Raw genomic sequence first — 23151 nt, 5'->3', positions numbered from 1 at the left:
GCTGGGGGAAGGATCTACACAAGGGATCCTCTCTTCCTCACTTGACTTGTCAATGGGATCTCCAGGAAAGTAGGGAGGTCAAGAATGAGTTCCTGAGTTTGGAGGAGGTGCCAGTGTCAGGAACTGTGTCCTCTCATTCGTCTCCAATCCCGGCCTTCCCCTGACTAGGCGTGCAGCTTTGCGAAATTCATCTTCTCCTGGACTGCGTTTTTACCCGGGACAGTGTGAGCTGGGGGCAGTGGGAACAAGGTTCCTCCCAGCCCTGAATCGGATCCTTTGCTGGCAACTTTTGGCTCGGCCTCCCAGGGGGTCTCCATTTCTTGGCTTTCTTCTGGCCTCTCTCCATAGGGGGGATGAGGCTCCGGGAAGTTCCTTCCGGGCAGGCATCAGACAAGATGGCCACTGAGGCCCCTGATAGCTCCCCCAGTCTATTTGGCAGATCCAGTCAGGCTTGGGGCATTTAAGAAGGGGGGCTGCTGGCTCCTCTAGATGTTCCAGGCAAGGGAGAAGAGCTGGAGCAACAAGGTATGAGCCCATGTCAAACTGTACACCCTTTGACCCAGAAGCACCATTACTGGGTCTGTGTCCCAGAGAGATCCTAAAGGAGGGGAAAGGACCCACAAGTGCAAAATTGTGTCAGCCCTTTGCCTTCCAATGGCAAGGAACTGGAAATTGAGTGGCTGCCCATCAGTGGCTGAATAAGTTGTGGTACATGAATGTTATGGAATATTATTGTTCTATAAAAAATGACCAGCAGGAGGATTTCAGAGAGGCCTGGAGAGACTTACAGGAACTGATGCTGAGGGAAATGAGCAGGACCAGGAGATCATTGTTCACAGCAACAACAAGATTAGGTGATGATCAATTCTGGTGGACGTGGCTCTCTTCAACAATGAGATGATTGGGGTCACTTCCAATGATCTTGTGGTGGAGAGAGCCATCTGCCCCCAGAGAGAGGCCTGTGGGAACTGAGTGTGGATCACAACAGAGCTTTTTCACTCTTTCTGCTGTTGTTTGTTCGCATTTTTCTTTCTCCTTTTTCCCTTTTTGATCTGATTTTTCTTGTGCAGTGCGATGAATGTATGTTTAGAATGATGGCACATGTTTCACCTCTTGGATCACTTGCTACTTAAGGGAAAGGGGAAGAAGGGGGAGAAATTTGGAGCATGGAGTTTTGCAAAGATGGATGCTGAAAATTATCTCTGCATATGTTTTCAAATAAAAAGATTTAATAATAATAATAAAACAAGGCACAAGCCCAGCTTGAAGTGAGTCTTAAGGCGCTCGCTGCCAGAAAAAGGAGGAAGGATGGGTGTGATCCAGAAGTGGCTGGTTTGGGGCTAAGCCCTTGTCATCTCAAAGCATAGGCCAGTAGGTGCCACTGGAGAGCACTGAATAATGTACCTTGGCCGGGAGAAAGCAGCAGTTCAGAGAGAGAGCTGGTCCTTACTGGACCTTCTCATGCTCTTGCTGCTGGCCCACTCACCCTGTTTCTTCTGGGCCACTCTCCCCTTCTAGCTGCTTCCCTGCCTCTGGTAGCTCTTAGCCTGGCCCCCTCTGCCTCCGCCTGCCCGGCCCCCTCTTTGACTGCTTTAAACATGGCATTCTGTGCTCGGGCCTAGTTACTCGGGCCTAGTTACTCGGGCCAGGCTTCTTTCCCTTGTATCCTGCTCCCTGTTCCATGAAGCTTGCTCTGATCACCCGGTTCCTGCCCCCCACTTTGTGTCTCCCTCTCCCCCCTCCTAGCCCTCACTGTCTGGGCCGGCCCTGAGTGACTAACCATGGCAGCGACCTTGTGCCATATTTTGCCTGAAATCCCCCTTCAGCAGGAAGCCTTCCTCCATTCCTCCATCCTCACGCCTTCCCACTGGTAGTGATTTCCCATTTATAGTTTGTATATCTGTTTGCATGCTGCTTCCCCCATTAGAGCAAGAGCTCCTCAAAGGCTGGGACTGGCTTTTGGTTCTCTTTAGAGCCCCAGCACTTAGCACAGTGCCTGTCTGCCTGCCTCCCTTGCTGCTCCGGCCTCTTGCACAGAGTCTTATTTGGCTTCTTTGTGTCTCTTGTACCTCTAAAGTACAGCTTCTTCTTTTTTTTATTAAAGCTTTTTATTTTCAGACATAAGCATGGATAATTTCCCACATTCACCCTTGCCAAACCTTGTGCTCCAAACTTCTCCCCCTTTCCCCACCCCTTCCCTTTACAGGAAGTTATCCAATGTATGTTCAACATGTACAATTCTTCTATCTGTATTTCCCCAATTCTCTTGCTGCACAAGAAAAGTCAGATCAAATAGGAAAAAAATCAGAAAGAAAACAAAATGCAAAAAGCAACAAAAAGAGTGAAAATACTATGTTGTGGTCCATACTCAGTTCCCATAATCTTCTCTCTGGGTGTAGATGGCTCTCTTCATCACAAGCTCATTGGAAGTGGTCTGAATCACCTCATTGTTGAAGAGAGCCACGTCCATCAGAATTGATCATCCTATAGTCTTGTTGCCGTGTACAATGATCTCCTGCTTCTGCTCATTTCATTTCACGTCAGTTCATGTAAGTCTCTCAGGCCTGTCTGAAACCCCCGTGCTGGTTGTTTCTTACAAAACAATATTCTATAACCTCCATAGACTATAATTTTTGAGCCATTCTGCATCCATTCAGTTTCCCATTTCCTGCCGTAAAGTGGCAGCTTCCTGAGGCCAGGGAGGATGCCCTTCTTTGCTGGGACTTGCAAGCTACCTTGGATCACTGATTCCCAGCTGATTGGGACCCGGCAGATTCACCCACACTGATTTGCTCCACTTCCTCAGTCAGCTGCCGGATCTTGATTCTAATGCTCCGGATCTCTCACCTCCATCCTTGTCTCTCTCCTCATACAACCTTCCCCTTCCTTTAGGCACTGTCATCTCTCACCTGGACTACTGCCCCTCTTTCTGATTTCTTCCACACCTCCAATCTATCATCCATGTAGCTGCCAAGTGGATAATAGAAAACATTGATCTGAACAAGTAACTCACTTGCTCAGAAATCTTCATTGGCTCCCTCGTGCCTTTAGAAAAAAAAAAAAAAGTACAAATCCTCAGCCTGGCATTTAAAACCTTCTATATGGAAGTTCCTCCCACCTTTCTGATTTTACTTCCTGTCACTCTCCTTAACGTGCATTTCATACAAATCGAACCAGTCTCCCAGATGCTGTTCTCAGTGACTTTCCTCATCTCTAGCTTCCACGCTTTTGTAAGATGGGCTTCCAAGTCTGGGATGAGCTTCTGCCAAGGAGCCTCCTTGGCTAGGTGTGGGCTCCTTTCTCCGGGAGTCCCTCTCCCCCGCTTCTGAGCTCTTTCCCTCTTGAAAGACCTCAGTGTTACCTTGTATAGACCTTGCAGACTTGAGCTGCAGGGAAACGTCAGCCTCCGAAGGACGGGGCCGCTTGATTCGTTTCCATGTCCTGACAGCGCAGCATTCCGTGTGTGGCAGGCGCTCAGTGAACGTTTGTGGAATTGAATAAAGAAATCCACAGCGACAAAAATGTTGATTTGCTTCTGTGAATGCGTGCTGAGTTTGCCCAGAACAAAGGAGCTGTGTTTGCCCAAGGCCTCGCTGAGGCTCTGTGGGGCTGTCTTCATTGGATGGGTCCCATTGGACGGTGGAAGAAGTGCTTAATTGGGAGCCGGAGGCCCGGCTTAGAAGCTGGCTTGGGCCATGGGACATTGGACTGGGCTGGCCTTGGGAGGTCCCGGGGTGAAGCAGCAAGAGCTCCCAGACCATTCCTGGTCAGCTGAATCCAGCAGAGTTCACACTCCCTGAGGGCAGGGTCCGGTGGCCATTTTTGTTTCTGTGGCCTGGTGGGTGGGGTGCCAGGCTCGGCTTTGTCAGAAAGTCCCGTGTCCCAAACCCAGCTGGGGAAGTTACTTGACATCTGTTTGCCTTGGACAGCTCTCATGTGTTTCCCACGGGCCCGAGGAAAGCATTGCCCCATCTTTTGCCCATCTCTGGGTGATAGTGGGGCAGCAGCAGAGAGGGCTGGGGGTTTTGGTCTTCTGGCTGAGTTGTGTGAGCTCAGCTCAGGCGTTTGATCTTTCTGGGTTTTGTTTTGCTCCTCTGTCCAATGGGGAGAATGATGTGTGTGGCCGGCATCTTCGTAGATCTGTGGTGGGGCCAAAACGGGTTCGATTTGGGATCCAATGGTGACCGAGTCGGAAAAGATAATAAAATCTTCTTCCTTTGCCCCCTTAATCAGCCGCTGAGCTACTAATTAAGTGCCTCGGTGGTGTTTGTTATTCACCTCAGAAGAGGACCAAAGTGACAGCACTCTGTTGGGGTGAAGGTACAGCATGTCCAACCGGACGTGCTCATTTATGAAGCTGAGCAAAGGCCCCGTCTGAGTGTGGGCCACCTTGCTGACCGGCCCTGGCTGAAGTGCCAGAGCTCAAGGAGGGAATGGCTCTGCCTTGGAGGAGGTTTGAGGAAGCCATGCACCCCCCACCCCCAAATACAGACATCCACACGAACATCCATAAACTTCCACACAAACACACACACCCAAACATACAAACATACATCTGCCAAACACAAATACACCCTCAGAAATGCACACACACACACTCACACTCACACAATGGAACCATCCTGGCTCTGTGTTCTAACCCTGCCTCTGTCACTTATTACCCACATGGCCTTGGCTAGGTTCCCTTGCTGCTCTCACCACTGTTTCCCTCTTGTCAGAGGAGAGCTAACAGGCCTTCAAGGTCCCTTCCAGCTCTGACAATCTGTGTTCTAAACCTTTTGCTCTCTGGTCACAGGCGTCACGGGAGCAGACGGGAAGGCACGCTTCATTCTGGACAATTGAGGGCAGAAAGTATTTTGTTCAGATGCTCAGAAAGACTTTGTGTAAGTGATTAAACCTTCCTGAGCCTCAGTTTCTTCACCTGCAAAATGAGGAGGTAGATAAAATGCCCTGTGAGGCCCCTGGCAGCTCTAGATCCATAGTCTCATGAAGCCCCATTTTCCAGAGAGGGAATGAACATTTGTAGCCAGACTCCTCACTCAGGAGCTGTTCCCAGAAGCCGTCTGGTCCCCCCCCCCCAGATGAGGGACCGGGGTCCAAGGAGATGGAAGGGATTGCCAAGGTAACCCAGGTGGCAGGAAGTGACTGGAATCTGAGCTGAACCTGAGTGCTCTGCGTCCAGAGCTGGCTATTTTTCCCTTGTTCCCTACGGCCTTGCTAACAAGGCTGTTCTATGGCTCCAATTAGATGATGTATGTGAAGAGCTTTGTAAACCTTCAAGGGCTCTCTAAATGCCCGCTCTTGTAATTTCGTGACTGTCATGCATTTGGCTGAATCCACGGTGCCTCGTTAGCACTCGGGCCACAAAGGAGTTCTCATGGAGACACACGTGGCCACCTGGAGCCTTGTGGAACGGGGCCAAGGAAGCCCAAAGAACAGGGGCAAGTGAAGTAGCGGCTCTGGAGTTGGGGGGCGGCCTTGGCAGAGAGGTCTGGATCCCACCAGAACCGCCCCAAGTCAATCCTGACTCGAAGGAGCTGGAGTAGAGGAAACCGGGGAAGAGATTCACCTAAGGGGCAGAACTAGGACTCGGAGGAGACATGGCAAAGGGGCAGATTTGAGCTAGTTATCAGGAGAGCTTCCTAATGATGCCAGCTGGCACAATTGAAGTACATAATGGCTCACTTTGGGAAATAGTGAACTCCCCCTCACCGGAGGGCTCCAAGGGGAGCTCACGTGGTGACTTCTCCGGAAGGTTTCAGGGGGGGGATTTGCTTCTTGTTTGGATCCAGGGAAGACTGGTGGGCTGTCAAAAGCCTTTCTGACTCAGAGTTTTTAGATTCTGCTCAACTTAGCTCAAAGACCATTCTTCTGAAAGGGACAGGGGCATCCATATGCCATCTATCTGAGCGTCTTTAAAGGGTGTAGACACTAAAAAGAAAGAGAGATCAGAGAGAAAGGGACACGGGGAAAAGTATAATTGGATACCATTGAGTAAAATGTCCATTTTAGGCCGGTTGTGCGAGGGAAAAGCCCACGTTTCTGGAGAATTATGAGATTGTGGTACAACCTTGTGGGGGAAGTAGTGGAAGTAACCTTCTGAATCATTCTGTTCCGATGGAGGACAATGCACTTACATAATCGAAGGAGAGGCCCCGCTCCGTCCCTGAGGGATAGACTGGGATGTGACTTCATCGGCTTTTCCTCTCCTAATGTTGTCGGATTGTCTCAGGGAAAATCTTTGGTGATCGTTTTTTGTCAGGTGACTAAGGCTCGACTCGAACATGGAAATGTCATGTTGGGTGTGCAGATGGCACCAGATTGGGTGGGGTGGCCGGCCTAGCGGACCTGCCTGAGAATTTGAAGAGGTGGACGCCCTGGGAAGAGAGCCCATAGGAAGGCCCCGGCCTTGCCCGCCGCCACGGTCGGAGCACAACGAGGCGTGAGCCCATGAAGTATATTTGCTGATAAGAAAGCATATCCAGAGAGTTAGGTATAGACTGGAATCCAGGACGGCTCACATTTGTCAGACTAGAGCATTTGGTTCTCTGTAATGGGGGGGGGGGGTTGTCATCACTTTTTGCCTTTCTCTCTCACACATTCACCTTTCAAACATTTGTTGACCTCTCAAGATTTGACCTGCAATTTAAGCATGTTGCCAGCAGGAGGCAGGACTATGCTGCAGCTATGGAGTCCAGATTTATTTGGACTTCAGATTCAGATTTAGTCTTAAGACGGGGAAAGTTGAGCTGGTAAAAGAGATCATTTTTTTTTTTTTTAAGAAAATGAATGCTGGGGCACCTAGGTGGCGCAATCAGGAGGACCTGAGTTCAAATTTGGCCTCAGACACTTAACACTTCGTAGCTCTGTGACCCTGGGCAAGTCACTTAACTCCAATTGCCTCAGCAAAAACAAACAACAACAACAACAAAACAGAAAATAAATGCTGAAGGTACAGTTTGGTACCTTTCTTGTCAATCCTTGGCCTCTCTTCATCCTAACTGGTAACTTGCAATCCAAAGGCCTTCCTCACTGGTTTTTTAGCCTATCAAAAAGTTCTCTCCCTAAGCCACCAGCACTCTCTTCACTTGCTCCAGTCTTCTGGGTTAATCACCAGAAAGACCCTAGTAAGCCATCCCCACAACCTTCTTATTTCCTTTTGTCTGTATTGGAGAGAGGAAAGAGAAAAGGCTCTTGCTATTCAGACAAGAAACTCCTTCTTGTCCCATCAACCTTGGCCGTACTCCGCTGGGTGCAGCTGAGCATGAGCCTCTCTCTGTACGTGGGCTCCTGGGCGGGGGCCAAGGGGAGGGAGGTGTGTGATCGCGCCGAGGAACTGCGGCATTCCGGAGCTCCTCGGATAGAGTTCTTCCCGAGTTGCTTTCTGGGAGGGACTCACGACATTACGGACTAGAGTCCCGTGAGTAGACATCTCGCAAGGATTCTGAACAGGCTGGACCTTTTTTATACCCCAACAACTGAAGAGGACCTTGGTGAGGGGCCAGGGGAGCGCCGCCATGGTGATTAATGGATAGGAAAATGGGACTCGGGAAGATATTTTAAGATAATGGAGCTTATTCAAGTCAGAGAGGCGGCCTCGAAGCTTTAAAAATAGCCATTTGCTGAGGGGTGGGGAGGGGGAGGTGCTGGCTCCATCTTTCTTATGTCAGCTCCGGTGTGACCTCCACAGAGAGGATGGCCAGCTACAAAGAAGAGTAAATCAGATCGATGTGTCACTGGCCCAGTCTGGGGCATTTGTTTACAAGACAGGAAGGGATGAGTTAATAACCGTGTTAAGGTAAATGGCCTCCATACACATCCCGTTTTGAGAGATTCACAGTTTTCTGGCATTTGACTGGGTGAGAAGAAAGGAAGACTTAGGTCTAGCACTACCCATCCTCCTACCCTGCCTTCTACTGCCTCCCAGTCATTTCCCCCCCTCAATGAACCCCATCACCTCCTGCCCCCCTCGCTGAGTCTCACCCCCTCTTGGCCCACTCTCCCTACTCTCTCCCAGCTGGGCTTTACCACTTCCTGGTCCTTCTGTTCCTCCTGAGCCCCACTGCCTCCCAGGCCCCTGTCCCTGCTGAGCCCCACTGCCTCCTGGGCCCCCCCCCCCCAGCTGTCAGTCCCTTTCCCTGTCCAGGTCAGGCCCACTTCCTTCCTGTTGGGCAGTTTTCTTTTTTTTCTCTAGAAATTATATTTATACAGATTGGCCATTCTAGAAAAAAATGGGCTTTTGATAGACACGAAAAATGGCAACCAGCTGCTCATAAGAACAATACAAATAATTCAGACGAATAAACTCCGGAGGCCCCAGGGCGCGGCGGGAAGGGACCACAGAAGTCAGATTGGGATTCCAGGCCTGTTCCTTATTATCTTGCTGACCTTGAGCCTCTCCTTTTCCCTTTTGGAGCCTCAGTTTCCTTCCCTGTAGAACCAGGGGGCCGGATGTGTGGGCCTCCAAGGTGAGGCTCTTTCGGTTCCCAGCCTCCCCCCACCTTCCCAGCACACGATTGTGAATGCCAAGGGACTCCCTTGTAAAGAAGACCCCCGAATGTCTTTCAAGCACTTTGCTCTTGAATTAGTCATGGTCCTGATGGAGAGATGGCAGACACGAGTCTGCCTTTGGCCAGAGCTCCCTCGAGAGTCTGTGGCAGGGAGATCGGCTCCCCTGGGAGGAGGGGGGCGCACCTAACAACTTAGACTCCCATGCAAAATGCCCCCACGGTGCCCAGCAGCAGCTGAAAAACTTCTCGTGGAGCTGGGAAGACCCTTGGGGGATTGCCAACAATAGGTGAGGTCCCCCAACCTCCCAGCTGCTTGGGGAGCCGGAGCCTTGCTGTGGGGGGACCTCAGTGTGGTATTGGCTTAATCATAGAAGCACCAAGCTCTGAGGACTGTTCAAGGGGACTCTGCTGGGTTGAGCTTGGAAGAAGGAAGAGAGCATGCTGGGATGGAGGCCACAACGGACTCCTTGGTGCACAGTGGTCAAGCCTCCTCCTTGGACACCGGCTTCTGATATCTGCTCTTTTGGTTTCCAAGTTGGGCCGGGCCGGACTGGCATGGAAAGGGCCGGGAAGCTTAGAAACCATTTGCACAAGCTGGAAGGGAAGTGAGTCCAAGGCTGTCATGTGATTCACTGAGGTCATACACACAACAAATAGCAGAGCTGAGATTTGAAACCAGCTCATCCAACCTCGAAACTTGGGATAGTGGATTTTGACATCCTACCTTTTGCCCTATGTCCCTTTTTACTGGGGCTCTCTAGCAGATTTTTGCCGGGTTCCCTCCACTAAGGTCAGGAAGGATCATGGATGGGAATGGGGGAGCATGGGAGTGTGTGTGTGTGTGTGTGTGTGTGTGTGTGTGTGTGTGTGTGTGTGGTGAGAGAGAGAGAGGTTGCAGACTCATGACTCCAAAGCCAGAAAGATGGCGTGCCTCTGCCCCAACTCTCAGGTGTGGCTATAGCTCTGAATGCAGCCTTCCTCCTGCCTTCCCTAAGAAGGGTGGAGCAGGATGACTCGGTGGATATCTGAAAAGGAAGTCTGTTTGGAGAGATCCCCCACTTGTGACTGGGCTGCAGCAAGAATATCTACCCAGGTAGCTTTGATGGCAAGAACTGTAGCCGGGGAGTCCCAGTGCTGGCCGTGGTGCTTCTCACCCAGACAAAGGCTCCCCAGGGGTCTGGTCTTCCTTCCCATCCGAGCTTCTCCCTGTTTCCAGCCACCCTAGCCTCTCACGCTGACTTTTCTCTTGCCGTCACCCAAGGGGCTTCATCATGTCTCAGAGAAGCTGGGCCCGAGCGGCCGTCGCCTGCCGTTGCCATGAAGTCTGACCTCCGAGGCACACGGATCTCAAGATGGCAGAGAGATTTACAGCGAGCAAGTGCCTTAGAGGCGAGTGTTTTCTAAACGAGAGCTTCTCTGATCCCAGAAGCTGGGGCCGTGCATGTTCCCCACCTTTGATGAATCCGAGAGCTCATGGGGCTGGCCCACGGCCCTCGGCGCTCCTGTTTGATGCTATTATGAAACTCCCTTGTGATTAACTGGCCCACTGTACCTGGCCCTTGTGGAGTGGGTCCTAATGGAGAGCTAACCATCCTCCCTCACTCCCACTATGTGGCCACGGTGTCAACCCCTAAATGACACAGCGCCGGCTGCGAGTGGGTGTTCAGCAAGTGCCCGCTGAGGAGCCACCTGTTCAGGGTGTCCTCGGTGTCCGATGCTCTAGTTTGTGCATGGCAGCATGCTCGAGACCACCCGCGTCTGCCGCTCGCGTTGCCCTGCTCTCGCTTGGGTCACTGGTAATTTCGATTCTTCTGAGATCATGACGCTTCTTGATTTATGACCGAATAGCCTCACTGGGAAAATACGTGGGTTCCAAGGATGGCTTTTAGCAGCAAAGAGCACTCGAGACTTCTGAAGGCATCGTACAATCGGTGTTCCAGAGGACCATCGGGCTCAGGCTCTGGCTCCCTCTTTCCCCAGTACAACTTCGGCTCTTGGAGAACAGGCACTGCCTGAGTTGCTTGTACGTTCTCTGTTGCACTTAGCGCCATGCCCAGCACATAGTAGGTATCTGTCATCCTTCCCCTAGTCAGTCTCGGGCCCGGCTCATCGGCCGAATATCGACGGATGAGCTCCGTTGGGTTGGCCTCCCAACTGAGCGTCGTGACTCGGTCCATTTCGGTCGAGCCATACGTATGGTTCAAAAAATGGAGGACTTGATGTTTTCTGTGATCCTCACATCTCCAACTTCTCTAAAACAGAAACCGTACCCCACAGAGAAAGGGACTCGAATTATCTTTATGGTCTGGGACACCCAGCACCCAAAAGAAGGTCAAAACCAAACGAAAAATCCCATGACCCGATCGCATCACCCTTCCTCTACTCCCCACTGGGCTGCTCTCAGGCCCCCATACCAGCTCACAACAAGGCCCAGTCTCGCACTCTGGACCCCTCTCTCTTTCCATTGCCAACAGCGTGACGACATTCTGTGCTCCAAAAGATTTCTATAGGGGAACAGGGGACAGAAGGACCGGGGCAGGATGGGTGTGAGCCCCTTCTTCTCCCAGAGTCTAGGAGATCCCAATTCCAAACCAAAGAAATCCCCTCTGGCCGCAACCTGCTAGGCCAGGGGAGTGAGGCTGTGGGTAGGAGGCGGGCAACCTCTGCCAACCCTGAGGGAAAGAGCCCGGCATCCAACCGGGGCCACTTCTGACCACTCAAAAGTCCCTTGGGGCAGAGACCTGGGATGGTGAACCATGAATATCCAGCATGGGAGAAGACTGAGATTATTTGCCACCCGGCCTCCGGGGAAACCACCGTGACAGAGGAGGGAGTCAGAAAACGAGCAATGGAACGGGGCGGGGAATAAGGATGAAAAAACCTGAAATGAGAAGTTTCCGAAGAAGACAGATCAAAGTCCTTAAATATAAGCAGATAAAAGATGGAATGATCACGAGAGAAGACAGTCCAGCCATCAGGCTTCCAGATCTGGGCAACGAGTTCGAGCATCTCTGAATAAAGAGTGCAAAATGAAGAAAATGATCCAAAAATGACGCGAGGAGACAAGGGATCAATCCCGTGGCCAAAAATGGAAAAGCGAGTCTTACCAGAGCAGCAGAAGAGAGAGAGCTGTGGATGGGATAATGCTAATACACGGAAGTGAAGGACGATCTAGAAGAAGAAAGGTTCCAACCCAACAACCAAAGAAAACATGCTTCCTGTGCAAGCAAAACATCCAGAATGGTAACGGGAAAGGGAAGGGAACCCGTTATTTGGATTAATCGGTCCTTGGTTGTATTATTTATTATACGAGGAGGATTACAAACAGGTCACTAAAGGGCATCCCCACAGGGAGGAGGTCCAAGAGAGGCCTCACGTTGGACGTGCGTCTGAGCTGCCCTGTGCGGATTCTGTGACGTCAAGGTTCTAGAAATGGAGTCCAGCCTGTGCAAAGGGAAGGAGCAGGAGATGAAAGATATGTTTCAGCCATTTTGTTTCGCCAGTGTAGAACATGCCCAGCAGCACAGATAGAGAGCTAGGAGGGGCCTTAGAGATGATCTACTGCAGTTCCCTCATTTTGTTGATTGGGAAACTGAGGCATGTCACATAATAACAACTGAGATTTGAAACCAGCTCCTCTGACTGGGAATTACTTGGTCTTTCCCATTGTGTCATGCTTAGTAGATCTGTCTTGAGTGACTTTGGGTTTCAGGGAGGCTTTGTATCAAGAAGAAATCTCTTTATGAGAAGAGGTCAACTTGAGGCAGCATTAGATCCACATCAAGGCAGATGGCCCGTTCAAAAAAGAAATGAGAGGCTCATTCGGTATGACTGCCTCGCTCCGTTTAATTGGCTTGAGCCCGTGAAGGTTTTTTTCCCATGAGGCAATTGGGGTTAAGTGACTTGCCCAGGGTCACATAGCCAGGAAGTGTTAAGCACTGGATTGGAATTCAGGTCCTCCTGACTTCAGGGCTGGGGCTGTGAAGGTACTTTCACATAAATAAGCTAGTAAATCTTTGTGACCTGTGGGGAAAAAACCAATAAGATTTAGAGATTCAGGTGTGGCTCTTTGCCCACTGACCCCTTAACAGCCCATTTGCACCATACTCTTTGGTCTCCAGTGGCCTGAGTGGTGACTTCATGTAACTCTCGGTCACATATCAAACCTTGAGCTACCTCTCTGTAGCCCCTGGGGCCAAGCACATCAGGGCTGATCGTCGTGGTTCCTCTGTATCTTTCCTTCTCCAGGCTAAACATCTCTACTTCCTTTGCTCGGGCTTCGTATGGCACGGCCACTGTTCTCTTGACATTATGTATTCTCTAGATACCGTGTAGGAGGTATAGTGGAAGGAAGAGCTGGATTCGGAGTCAGGGGATCTGAGTGCGAATACCGGTTCTGGCATGTATGTGATCCCTTCCCCTTAGTGGATCTCGATCTTTGCATCTGGAAAATGGATTCAAAATCTTCTAAGGGCCCTTCCAGCTTTCATCTGTGACCCTGTGAGTCTAAAGTCTTCTCTAGCTCTCGGTTACCTTTCCCCATCCTTGCCGGCCCGTGGCGGCCAGAACTGAACCGAGGCTCCCCAGGGCCGTCCATCGCCTGCCTTCACGATCCTGGCCCCCGGAGCCCTCCCTCAGTGGGGTCTGAGCTGACCAGAGCCTCCGTGGCAGCACTAGCATGCTGCTGACTCATCCGTTCCGCCCAAACCCTCAGGCCTTTTTCACGTGAACTCGTGCTCTCCATCTTGTCCTTGGCGATACACTTCTTCAGGCCGGTGGGAGGCTTTCCAGCCACTCCCGGGCCGATTGATCTCATTAAATGCAGCCTGAGGTTGGAGCGTCTTGTAATCTTCCTTGACTTCCACCCCCCCTCATCCAACACGTTCTCCATCCCGACCGGACTCGTGTCATCTGCAAGTTTAATAAGCGTTCAATTTATGCCGTTATCGATTAAAATGTTAAACTCGTCCAGACCCAAGGCCGGGTGGGATTTTGATAAGTGGCTGTGATGGGAGGTCAGAGCTCTGTGACCTTGGGCAAGTTAATTTACTTCTCTGAAGCTCAGTTTCCTCAGCTGTTAAAAAGGGAGGTGGGGAATGGAGAGATTCCGCCTGTAGGACTGACCTTGCCTAATTGCTGTGAGGGTCAGGGGAGATCACGGCGGGGGGGGGGGGGAGGGGAAGTCCTTGGGGGGAAGCGGTCTAGAGATGGCGGCTCCTGGTCGTGTTTCTTCAAGTCCCATCGGAATGTGAGCGTTGGAATCCAAAACGGGATTGTTTTCGTCGCTCCGCGGTCCGGCTGAGGAATTCTTCGGCCAGGATATCGCGCTTCCTGTTTCCTTTCTGGCCCTCTGCTGCTGCGTTTCCTGTGGGCTCGTATGGTGTGTCTGCTTTGGAGAGGGTGCCAGGGAGTCTGGCAAAGATGGCGGGGAGTGAGAGCCTTCAGGTGAACTGCTGCCAGCCCGGGTTGTGGCTGCGGAACAGTGGGAGGAACGCCGTGCCTTCTGGGTGAGGCGACAGGGGGTACCCTCAGAAAGCTCACGGCCTACTGCGCGTACACATAAGCACAACACCAACTACGCCAAATGACAAATTAGGAACGGTTGCGTGGAAGAGGTGGGCCTGGAAGGGAAGGAGGCTCTGGTGAGAAGGTAGGGCCTTCCTTAGGTACAGGAAACTAGGTTGGGGAAATCCCATCCAGCAAGGACTTGGGCTCTGGCTTTTGGGGGGAGGGTTGGAAATGTGAGCCCAAGTTGGGTTTTCTCTGATGGCAAAGGGATCAGAAGTACTTTTTTTTTGTTTTTGGCTGAGGCAATTGCGGTTAAGTGACTTGCCCAGGGTCACACAGCCAGGAAGTATTAAGTGTCTGAGGTCGGATTTGAACCTAGGTTCTCCTGACTTCAAGGCTGGTGCTCTATCCACTGAGCCACCTAGATGCCCCCAAAAGCACTTTCTAATGGTTCAACAAAGTGCCTTGGGAAGAGATGGCAGCAACAGTGAGGGTGGCAGCCCTGAGCCCAGGAAGGGCGTTGGATGTTTGGGTTCTACTCAGTCTTGAAGCTGCTTTTAAACAAGGTTTAAGAATTGGAGACTCGGGGCAGCTAGGTGGTGCAGTGATTAGAGCACCAATCCTGAAGTCAGGAGGACCTGAATTCAACTCCGACCTCAGACACTTAATACTTCCTAGCTGTCTGACCCTGGGCAAGTCACTTAACCGCAATTGCCTCAGCAGAAATAAATTTTAAAAAAGAATTGAAGACTCTCAGCATCACAAGTGGCTTCAGAGAATGGGAATCTCCAGCACATCCTCAGGCCTCTTCTTAAGCACCTTCAGGGACAGGGAGCTCCCTGGTTCTTGAGGCTGGACAGCTCCCTCGTTATTTTCTTTGTGGTTTTCTCCACTTTTAAATAAATCCGTTGGACTCTCTGACTTTGAAATCTTGTAATTGTTAGAGGGGCTTAGGCTTCCAGCCATCTGCCTGAGAGAAAGTGGACAGATGCCACGATATGTCCGAGTCGGGCCACCGCGGCCTAGGCGAAGACTCGGTTTCCCCCGGCCTGGGCTTGGCTGTGCTTCCAACTCCCCTGAGGTAAAGTCCTGTAATTCCCCTTTTCCATTCCTTCCTGGGTTCCTGAGAAATGTGCTCTGTTTAATAAGGCGGCCATTAAGCGGGCCTGACAAAACCCCATTTGTTTCTAATCTAGCCTCTCGTTCCAAATGGGCTTAGATTCCCCCCCGTCGTGCGTTCCCGATAGGAAGCATCGGGGCCGAAGTTGACGCTTGATTACGGAGGGTTTATTTCATCCATGGAACACAATCACTGCTAAGTAAAAATTAATTTATTTACTATGCATCATAAAACTTTAATGTGTACGATGTGTGCAGAGGCTCGTCGCAGCCTTTTTTCAAAGGGAGATCTATTCATCCTGGGCCCGTTGGTTTATGGAGCTTCGGAGTAATATGTCGTAAATACCGATAAAATCGAGCCTCTCGGGCGCGCCTACGTGGGCACCGATCGGCCGTGGATCGGCCTCCGGTGCGTTCGCCGGGAGCCTCCCTGTTGTCGGTTCCCCGGGCTGCCAGACACTTATTCATTTTCTGAACCCAAATGCGTAATTATGGATGCTGACGGTGGGTCCTGCCGCATCTCCCTCCCTCTCCGCTACGGCCCAATTTTACTTTGGGGACACAAAGTGATTCCGACTCATTATTCATAGTTATCGTAATTAAACATTAACTTCTGGGTCTAAGTATGCTCATTATTTACCTATTATTGTAAATCAGAGTTTTTCTTACATCAGAACACTGGAAAACCACATTTGATCATCCTGCATGGAGCCGGAGGGCCTCCTCCCCTATTTGAAAGCAGCCCGGCCTCCATTACTGAAAGATTGATTCTGCAAACAGCTTGCCTTGGCAGAGAGCTTGCGGTTCCTCCCGCCCGCATTAGTAGCAAAGCCACGTCCCCGACTACCACTTGAGCTGCCCGGAGTCGAGGCCTTTCACCAGCCTGATTGTGCTTCTCTGGATGTTCTCACGTTAATCAGGGGCCTCTCTAAGCCGTGGGGCCCAGGACGTGCGAGCTGCCCGGAGTGGAGGACGGAGGGCGGAGGTCCACGTGCCCCTCACCTCCCTCCTCCTGGACGAACGCGGCTCTGGGATTTCTGCTCTGTCCTTAAAAAAAGGCTTCCCAGGTCATATGCCCAGGATGAGAGGAGGGGAAACTGGCTTTTGGTCCTCCACGCCGCTGGAGGCGAGACCCACTCCTTGTTTTGAGATCTGGATCAAAAGGAGTCGGTGGGAGGACACTGAGACAAAGCTTGGTGTCTGGATGTTTCTCAAGGGGAGAGCAGTGATGTGATAACAGCTTAGATTTCCAAGTCCTATTAGAGAGAAAAGAGGCTCAGGGAGGTGAATGGTCCACCCGGGGTCTCGCTGAGTTGGAGCTCCTTGTGGCTCTCTGGCTTCTCGGGAAGCTTCCCGATGATATCCCTCCACCACTCTGCAAATGCCGGTCCGTTCAGGTGAGGCGGTCCCCGCTTGGGCTCCCCTTCCCCATCCCTAGGTTTTTCTCTCTCACGTGTCTTTGGGCTTTACTTTGTGGCCAGGCCTTTCCTCTCAACCCACAGACTCGAATCACAGCTCCTCTGCTGCCGTCCTTCCCCCCACAGCCATCACCCTGTTTCCCTGCATCCTTCACTGCTAAATGCTCGGAGGGAATGACCTTGAGGCGTTTGCCATCACATTCAGTCCCATCTTGGAATTTAAGGCCCCCAGCAGCCCGCTCCCAGCCTGCGGTCCGGCCAAACCCGACCTCCCTGTCACTCCCCACACCCACTCGTCGCTGGGCCCCGTGCTCGCTGTGCTCCCCCTTCTCACCCCCCTCTCTTACAATCCCTGCTTTCCTTCGCAGCTCAGCACAGCCGTCCCCCCCTACAGAAAGAGTTTGGGGGACTTCCATGCTTAGCAGGTGTGATCTCTAGGATAGACAGGCAAGGAGTGGTCAGAGAAGGAGGAGGAGAACCAGGACAAATGGTAATCTGCACATCGAGGGACTAGTGATCCACGGTGTCAAAGGACACAGAGAGGTCAACAAGGACACAACCTGAGCAAAAGCCACAAGTTCTCTTATTTCTGGCTGACCAGTTTCACTTGTTAGAAGCCAAAACATTCTAGTAGGAAGGGTCTTTTTGAGATTCTCAGCCCCCAGAGTCCCCTGCAGCAGGGGGTCCCACCACCTTCCAAGGGCAGCCCATCACCCTTAGGGACAGCTTGAACCTCTAGCACTTTTGAGGCTTGCGGTCTGCAGCCTTCCATTCTCTAGCCCCAATCTGCCCCTCATCAGCCCCCCGCCCTCGTTCTGCCCTTGTGGCCGAGATTCGGGCCGATTCCTCCGCCGTGGGATGGCTCCTTAGTCGCTAGAGCCATTTCTCTGTTTGTCCTCTAAGAGTATGGATCAGAGGTCCTCGGCTGATCAGTGAGGGAGGAACTGAGAGTGGGGGGGAGAGAATCTGGCCTGGGGTCCCCAGACTGATCTTTTGGGGACAAAATCCCAGGGCGCCAGAGGGAGCAGCACGCAGACTGTGTGGGGTGGGGGCCCCAAGCCAATTAGTAGGGAGGAGGGGACGGAGCAATAATGAAGATGCGAGACTTCAATTATCCAGACATCTGCTGGAGCTCCCCTCCCCCTCTGCCAGGAGCAGAACGGCTAATGGCTTCTTGTCTTTGCTTAATGATAATTTCATCCTTCAAAAGTTGGAAGAGCTAATGAGGGAAAATTCGGTACTGGATGCCTTTCTCTGTAACAGGGAGGGACTAGTTGCTGGGGGAGAAACGGTGGGAATATTGGGGGAACGGCAAAGGAGACGTCATTTCTGGGAAACTGATCTCTGGGGGGGGAGGGTTGTCTGGGGAATGTTAGGAAGGAGGATCCTCTGTTCCCAGATTCTCGAGGGTCGGCACCATGTCCGCTGATGTCAAGCTGTTTCTTTTCGTCCTTTGGCACTCAGCATTTGTGTTAAGTAGGAGCAGTAGGCATCCAGAGCTAGAAGGGCCTAAGAGATTACTGAGTCCAGTCCTATTTTACAGAGCAGGAAACTGAGGCCCAGAGGAGCAAAGCAATTGGCCAAAGTGCCCCAGATGCCGCGTGGTAGAGCCGGGATTCAAACCCATCGCCTCCAAGCTGGCCACACCTACTGTAGCCCACTTTTCAGTGGCCACAAGCCCTCATCAATTATGCTCCGGCTGCCGTGACCCCTGGCCCCAAGATTTTGACAACTTTTTCCAATTTAATTTAAATGAGATTTCGTTTTCCTGAAATAATCGCCCCATTGATGTGCCCTCCATCCAAGAGAGATTGTGAGTGGAACTCAAGAGGGGCCGGCAGTGGGGATGGAGGCAGGGCAGGAGGGAGGCCCTTGGCCTTCCTCGAAGGCCGCCACTTCATCTGCTGTGGATAGATTGCCTGTTGGAAAATGGTATCGGAATCTGAGGTCCGGTTACAAGGCTGTGGAAAAGAAAAGGAAAGTAGCTTGATGAAGCAGCAGACCTGTGTGGGTATCAAGATCTCTGAGGCGGGAGGTCCCCAGGGGCCTTTGTAGAACATTTGGTAATCAATTAGAGGCCTCTGCACACCAGCAATCTGGAAACAGAGGAGAGAGGAGGGAGGGGGGGAGGGAGGCAGCCGCTGCATGCCAGCCAGCATTGAGCAGTCTCCACCCTTGCCAAGGAGAAGGCATCCTGCGCTCGCCTCAGGGACTGGCTTATCCAGGGAGAAGGCCCTGTGGGGCCTGCCGAGATCCCCAGGCTGTCTTCAGGTCTTTCCTGAACCCCTTTTCCACACACACACACACACGCACACACACGTACACACAATATAGTTCACACACATACACACAATACCCACTCACACACAATAGACACACGTGCATATTTACACACACATGTATATACACATGCACATGTGTAACACACACACATGTCGCCCTTTGGTCTTTTTGTTGTTATTCTTGGCTTTAGGCTTGGCAAAGGGAACAGAGATACCCCAGAGTTGAACCTGCTGATTTGACAGAGGAGGATTGTGAGATTCAAGGAGGCTCACAGCTCCCCTCATTCCAAAGCTGCTCTCTTCCCCATCCCACAATCCCTCAACTCCATGAGTTAGAAGGGGATCTTTCAGGCCCACAGGCCTCTGTAGCTACTGGAACTGCTGGTCCCTGGCCAGCTAAGGTGCAGCCAATGGTTTTTTTGGCTCCCTGAAGACAGTGAGCATGCTCCCTCTCAGTCTCACCTTCTCCATTCAGCCCTTCATTTGTTCCCTGTCTTTGGAGCCCAGGGGCTTTGCCCCGTCCTTGTCTCTACCAAAAGCTCACCCCAGCAGGCTCTCAGCAATGCTGAGTGCCAGAGATCCTCCACTGCACGGCCCTCCATTGGCCTCAATAAGGGATCCCCTGCCCCATGTTGGCCTTCTTTGCTATCTCCCCCTCCCCAACCTGGGCTCTCAGGCACACTTTTCCAGGCTCTGCAGGTTGACATGAAAGAAAGGGCTTGGCCAAAGCCAGTCTTTGTGGATTTGAAGGGCTCTCAGTGACCATGCAGTGCCAGCTGTCCCAGAAGGGGCCCTCTTCTCCCTGGGGCCCCAAGGTGGCCCATCCTGGCTTGGAACAGCTCCAGAAACTAGCAACTTTCTCCCGATCCCAAACCTAACTCGGCTTCTCTGGAACATCCCCCTTTTATCCTTGTTCCGGTCTCTGCCAGAGGAGGCTCGTCCTTCTCCCGGGTGACGGCCCTTGGGCAGCCCTCCTGGCTTTGCTGAGCTTTCTCTTCTCCAGGCTAAATATGCCAGGTCCTCCACTCAATGGCTCCAGCTCAAGACCCTCCACTGTGCTGGTTGCCCTCCTAAAGCCTCTCCCTATTGACAGTGGCCTTCCTAAACTGGCACCCCCAGAGCCAAGGAGAGCCCTTCAGATGAGGGATGATCCGAGACCCAAATGTTGGCAAGCCTGGAGTGTGAGACCTGGTCTCTGGGTACAGCTCGGGAGCTGAGGTGAATGACTTCCTGGGGCTCTGACCCCTGACCCGTCTGCATGAGAACCATGGTTCCCCATTTCACAGCCGGCTCATGACCAGGGCAGATTTTTATAGGTGCTGGGAGGAGAGCGGGCACACGAGTCCTGGCCTCCTGCCTCCCAGGCCACAGGTATCATCACCTGCTGTTGAATGGAGAGGGAAGACTCTTAGAACTGAAACTGGGAGCCTTCAGAATTATTTGCCTTTGTGGGGAGGGGTCTCAGTAAGTTGTACCAGTGTAAAGGGCCCATGAGGAGAGAGAGAGAGAGAGAGCAGGTTCCCAATGGGGAAGCGCCTTGGAACTGAGTGTGGGAGCTGGAAAGGTGGCTCAGAGGCCAGAGGCTGGGCCTGGAAGGGGAAGTGCCGTAGCCAAAATTTCACAGATAATGTGCTATGGAAAGTGATTTCGATGTATACCTTGAAGTGTGATCCACACTAGTGAATGGCTGCCTCTTGCTCCTGATTTCACTCCGGACCCACGCCAGTCCTGAAAAGAATCATTGAGCAATGGGTGTCGGAGCTGGAGGGAAAGTGGGAGGTTTGGGGGCCTGCACCTGTATCCCAGACAGGACCCCACTGTCCTGGGTACCAGTAATTGCGTGGCCCTCTGTGAAGGAGGCAGTGGGTAAAAGAAATAGAGGAAACCTGTGGAAGAGAGAGCCCCAGGCTTCTATGTTCCAGAGAAATCTCCTTCCCCACATGCCATAATTCTCCCAAATGATAATTCTCCAGATAGGAACCAGAGCAAGAGCATAAATGCCTTCTGAGCAACTCCCACTTTGGGTTCTGGGCACAGGCCTAGCTCCCTTCCAGGGGCAGCTGTTTGGGAGGATCCTACTTCAGAATCCCTCCCAATGACCTGTAGCCTAGCTTGGTACCTCCTTTTAAGCACCTACTAAGCATCAGGCCCATGGAGACAGTGACAAAGGCCAAACTGGTCGAGCAATAATGGGCATGGAAATACATAAAATACATAAAAGAGGCAAAATCTGTGCCAAGTGAACATTTGGGAGTTGGGAGGCCTCCTGTGCTTGAGGGCACCTGAGCGGAGCTTTGGGGGGTCCCAAGAGAAGGGGGCAGGTATACCAGGCATGGGCATTGTCTGCACAAAGACACTGGAGGCTGGGAGGTGGGAGATGAGCTGTGAGGGACGGCTGATGGGTCACTTTGGAATGAACAGAGGGTGTGGAAGGGAGTGATGGGAAATGAGTGTAGGAAGGTGGACAGGAGCCAGATCAGAAAGGGTCTCAAGTGCCAAACCCCAGAGATCCTCCTGTTTGGTCCTACAGGCCATAGAGAGCCATCTAGGTCTCTTGAGCAGAGCAGAATTTTAGGACTGTCACTTTAGCATCTGTGGGGAGACTAGCTTGATTGGGGCTAGGTCAGAAATCAGGTGAAATGTAATGAAGGATCAAGGAAGGCTTCCTGTAGGACAAGGCCCCTGAGTGGCACTTGGGAAGGGAGACAAAGCCCCCTCGGCTCTGGCATCTCTGGAGAACCTCAGTGTCTTCACCTTGGTCTCCAGACAGAAGGAACTCTTTAACTGGAAGCCAGATTCAACCCAGAGATCCTGGCAGCTCAGGCTGGCTGGGTATCCTTGGGCGATCGCTTTCTCTCTGGGCACCTCTCGTGGCCCACCATGGTCTGGTCCATGGGACAAAGTGGCACCGGCATGGCACCGGCGTGGCATCAGCATGGCTATAAGCACCAGGCTCAGGTCTCGTGGTCTCTCTTTCTGCTGTGGGTTAGTTCCCATATGTCTTGGCACGTGTGCACATGGCCCCCCTTGGGGCCCATTTGTCAACACTCTGGAGTATTCCATCATGTTAACAAACTCAGGTGTGCTTAGCTGGGTTCCAGCCCCACCCCTGTTCCCCGCCTGCCAGGCCCCAGCCCCAGGCCCAGTCTTGTGAGAAATATGCCAATGGGAAGAACTTGGGCCAAGATAACCCTTTGGGGTTATCTCCTGGGTGTCTCTTCCCAGAAGCCAAAAGCATCTGGGGGGCAGAGCTCTTTGGAATCCTCTCCAAATCAGCTACTCAGCGTTACAGGCGTCCCAATTTTTGGACCAACAGGGGACGGGAAAGTGGAGCTAGTCCCGCCGGTGGGGCCTTGGCCAAGGAGCGGTGTCGGGCTGCCAAGATGGCGGGCCTCCTCACGGCTCGGTCTTCTGGAGGACAGAAGCTCCTCTCAGGCGGGGGCCGGCTACAGAGCTTTGTCCCCCAGGGTCCTGCCCCTTCGCCACCCCTTGAGGCCCGAGCCCCCGCCAGCGGTGCCGGGCCCGGCGTGACTGGATGCTCAGCTGGGGGACATCAGGTGTCTTGCTTAATCTCACAGCCTCAATTTCTTCCTTTGGAAATGCTTGATGGGATTTCCCAGATGGGATGTGACCCTGCTCCCAGAGTGGAGAGGCGAGTGACAGAGAATTGCCCCTTGACCAGACCGAGAAGGCGTGTTACTTGTCCAGAGTCACACAGTCAGCCAGTCAGCACTGGAAGCGCCTCCTTTGCCTCCAGCCCGGTGCATGTGAATAGCTGAGATGTCCATTTCCTGGGAGGGCGCAGTGGGCTCTGGCGGTGCAGGTGCCCCGCAGCATTCCCAGGGCAGGGGAGGAAGAAAGCAGGAGATCTCAATGGACCCCAAGTGGCCTCGGCAAGCTTTCTAGGTCTCGGTCACCAGCAGATCATGGTGCGGGAGGCAGTGAGAGGGAGGCCCTCAGAAGCTCAGTTTGAAGCAGCGAAGGGGCCCTTTGAGGTCGGCTCCCCCAAAATTCTCACAAACAAGGAAAATAAGGCCAAGAGCCTCATTTGAAGGCTAACTCCCTTCCTTCAGGACTCCTGGCCCACAGTGCCCAGGGACTGAGCCTGTGTCAGAACCCTGGACCTCTGCCCACAGGGGACCAGAGCTTTAGTGCTCGTTTGGTCTTCTCTTAAGTATCTCTGCCTAGATGACACATCTCTCTGTCTCTCTCTGTCTCTCTTGCTCCACTCTCTGTCTCTCTCTGTGTGTCTCTCTCATGTTTCTCTCTGCCTATCTTTCTGGGTCAGAGGAGCTGGGTCCCGGTGCCAGTAGC

At 52.3% G+C, this 23151-nt stretch overlaps 1 protein-coding gene across 1 annotated transcript in view; it reads left to right on the top strand.

The window, feature by feature from the left end:
* Window positions 1-23151, top strand: part of SHROOM4 (shroom family member 4) — a 133424-nt gene that overhangs the window by 76083 nt on the left and 34190 nt on the right. The gene's annotated exons all lie outside the window — the stretch shown is intronic.

The sequence above is a fragment of the Antechinus flavipes genome, chromosome X (assembly GCF_016432865.1).
Source record: "Antechinus flavipes isolate AdamAnt ecotype Samford, QLD, Australia chromosome X, AdamAnt_v2, whole genome shotgun sequence".
Lineage (NCBI taxonomy): Eukaryota > Metazoa > Chordata > Mammalia > Dasyuromorphia > Dasyuridae > Antechinus > Antechinus flavipes.
The sequence above is the reverse complement of the archived record's forward strand: the minus strand, read 5'-3'. Positions and strand labels throughout refer to the sequence as shown.